The 3,281-nt window shown below is 48.5% G+C and overlaps 1 long non-coding RNA gene across 1 annotated transcript; it reads right to left on the bottom strand.

Annotated features, from left to right (window-relative positions):
* Window positions 1-1,131: 1,131 nt before the first annotated feature.
* On the bottom strand, window positions 1,132-2,772 carry LOC108168976. The gene is made up of 3 exons (XR_001784423.1): window positions 2,505-2,772; window positions 2,063-2,108; window positions 1,132-1,181 (listed from the first exon to the last, which is right to left on the bottom strand). It is a non-coding gene; the product is annotated as an uncharacterized LOC108168976 (long non-coding RNA).
* Between the last annotated feature and the right edge of the window lie 509 nt (window positions 2,773-3,281).

Raw genomic sequence — 3,281 nt, 5'->3', positions numbered from 1 at the left:
CCGGGTCCTTAGAATGACACCCAGACACCTTGTCTGCAGCTCCGATGGGGAGCCAGGCACAAAGGCCAAGTGTGATCCCAGCACTTGGAAAGCAAGAGGCAGGAGGACCAGGGGGCCAGCTTGAGCAAGGAAACCTTGTCCTTCCCTAGCTATACTGGTCCCTCCATCTGGAGGGGGAGGTGAGCTTTGCAGAGGTCTCCTTCATTAGGACTCGTCCCCCTGTCCTACCATTCTCAGCTCCTGCATTTCTGCCTCAGGCCATGTCCCCAGGGGCCTCCGTGACTCCTGTGTGCTTCGCTTGTTACCAAACACAGAAATTGATCATGTGCAATCTGGAGTGCAAGCTCTGTTAGGGGGCCTGGTAGGCCTCACTCCTCACAGCTTCAGTGCACAGCATAGGGCAGACTCAGCCACCCTCCCCACTCATCCAATTGTCCAAGCTAGAGGAACCTGGTGTCTGCTCAGTTCTCATTCTGTGCAGCTGATCTACTAGTTGATAGCTCCTGACCCTACCTGGCTGTACCCCCAGACCCCATCCCCTGTCATAGTCAGCACTGGCGTAAATCCAGTCCAACCTTCCCCTGGCTTAATCCCTTCATGGCTTCTGTGTCCTTATTAAACTTACACTGTTGTTCTGATTTTTTTTTTTTTTTTTTTTTTTTTTTGATATAGGGTATTTTGTAGCCCAAGCTAGCCTGGCCTTGAATTCCTGTTTCCCCAGCTTCTTCTTATTGGAATTACAGGCATGTCTAAACATACTTGACTAATTTTTTTTCTCTTTTGAAAAAGAATCTGCCTAGGTGGTAGTGGCGCATGCCTTTTATTCCCAGCACTTTCGGGAGGCAGAGGCAGGCGATCTCTGTGAGTTTCAGGCCAGCCTGGTCTACGCAGGGAATTCTAGGACAGCAAGACTACACAGAGAAACCCTGCCTCGAAAAACCAAAAGCCAAACCAAACTCAACCAAACCAACCAACCGAACAAAAAAGCAATCTGTAGGTGCTGTGATATATATATATATATATATGCACCACACACACTCGAAATAAGTTTTTTGATTTTTAAGAGAAGAAAAGGCCTCATGTAGCCCAGGCTTACCTGTAGCTTGTTATGTAGCTGAGGTGACCATGAACTTCAAATCTTCCTTCCTCTATCTTGCAAGTGTGGAGTCTTCAGGTGTGCACTGTTTCAGAACAAATTTTAAAGGTTTCTCCGGCAGCCTCCAGCCTCTGCCTCCCTCGGCTCCCCCCTCCCCCACCTCCCACGGCCCCTCCCACCACTTTCCAGTTCAGCTCTGCCACTTTGAAATCTTCAGCTTGCCTTTTTTCTAGAAAGCTTTCTTGTTTTTCAGTGTGGACCTCAGAGCTGACTCCTTCCCTGTGTTCACGAGGACACACGAGGGTCTGGGGTTTTAACTTAATTTAATTAGTTTATTAACTTGCTTTTGAGACAGGGTCTCAATGTAGACCAGGCTCATCTTGAACTTACAGGGATCTGCTTGCCTCTGCCTCCGGAGAGCTGGGACTAAAGGCTTGCACCCCCTCCCCTGGGCTAATTTTTTTTTTTTTTTTTTCCGAGACAGGGCTTCTCTGTGTAGCCCTGGCTGTCCTGGAACTCACTTTGTAGACCAGACTGGCCTCGAACTCAGAAATCTGCCTGCCTCTGCCTCTGCCTCCCAAGTGCTGGGATTAAAGGCGTGCGCCACCACGCCCGGCTCCCCAGGCCTAATTTATGTCTGAGATTAAGATCGTGCCATGCAGCTGTGTAAACTGGCTTCAAACTCGAGTTCTCCCTGCTTCTGCCTTTCTGGCGCTGAGATTACAAGTGTGTACCATCAAGCCCAGCCCAGGTATCAGACTCTTTGCTTTTTAAACATTTTAAGCTATACTTTGTCTTTTGTGTGTCCGGGTGTGCAGGCCACAACACACAAGTGGCGGTCAGAGGACAGCTTGTAGGAGTCAGTTTACTCCTTCCAACCTGTGGGTGGGGATGGACCTCAGAGTCAGGCTTGGCATCGGGCATCTTACCCACCAAGCCATTGCCCTCCCTGTCAGTCTTGCTTACCTTAGAAAGCAGAACTCCAGCATCTTGGAGCATGCCCCTCAGTCAACTTTCCCATAATAGAGTTGATGAGTTAAAGGAAAAGAGAGCGGGCTTGTGGGAATTTTAAAGGGCCAGAGTGTTAGAGCCAAAAGGGGTGCTGCATGCCTATAATTATTTCAGAATTTATAAGGTTGAGGCCACTCTGGGCCACCAAGATATTTTCCCAAACAAAACAAATTTGATGATACATACCTATAATTCCAGTACTTAGGGGGATCAAGGGTTTAAGACTAGCCTGAGCTACATAAACCCTGTCAGAAACAAACACAAAAGCAACAGCAAAAACTGTTTACAGGGGTGGAGGCCCCCAGAGGAGTGGTAGCTGAGAAATAATGAGAAGGAAGGGCCATTTCCTGGAGGGACAGGAGCCAGAAACCCTCGGGAAGGCCACACAGGAGGATACCAACTTCTGGAAAGGAACTTTGCGGGTGGGGCAGGCCAGAGGGTGCCTGAGCAGTCAGTGTGGACTTTGTGACCTTGTCAGCAGCTGTGAGACACAGTGTCCAAGGTCCCACGATGCTGTGTGCTGTAACAGGAAAACCAAGCTGGCCTGAAGCTCATAGAGATCTGCCTGCCTCTGTCTCTTGAGTGCTAAGGTTTAAAGGTGTGAACCACCACACCAGGCCAAGGCAGGATTCTTGTCTTTGAGGCAGCAAAGAACACCGTCAGGAGCTGAAATGAAGCACAGTTGGAGTTTATCAAGGAAAGATTTTATTAACGTGGATTTAAGCAGGGAATTAACGAAAAATTAGCCACAAGGGGCTTCTTAAGAGAGAACCACACTTAAGTGGCATTTCCTATGTACAGGTGTTTTGCCCACATGTATGTATGTGAACCATATGTGTGCAGTGCCTTAGAGGCCAGAAGAAGGCACCAGATCCTCTATGACTGGAGGCTACCATGTGGGGTGCTATGAGCGGAACTAGGGTCCCCTGGGAGAACAACCAGTGCTCCTAACTACTGACCCACCTCTCCAGCCTATTAAACGTTGTCATAACAACAGTCATATAGATGATTTTGGTGCCTCTCAATTTATATCTTAAAGAGTTGCTATGAATTTTTGCCTCTTGAGTTGGGGATATGGCTCGGATGATAGAGTTCTAGCATGCCGAAGGTCCTAGGTTCAATTCCCAACACTGCATAAATGGGGCATGGTGGTGCACACTGGAAATCCTAGTGT

The sequence above is a fragment of the Mus musculus genome, chromosome 4, assembly GCF_000001635.26.
Source record: "Mus musculus strain C57BL/6J chromosome 4, GRCm38.p6 C57BL/6J".
Classification (NCBI taxonomy): domain Eukaryota; kingdom Metazoa; phylum Chordata; class Mammalia; order Rodentia; family Muridae; genus Mus; species Mus musculus.
The sequence above is the reverse complement of the archived record's forward strand: the minus strand, read 5'-3'. Positions and strand labels throughout refer to the sequence as shown.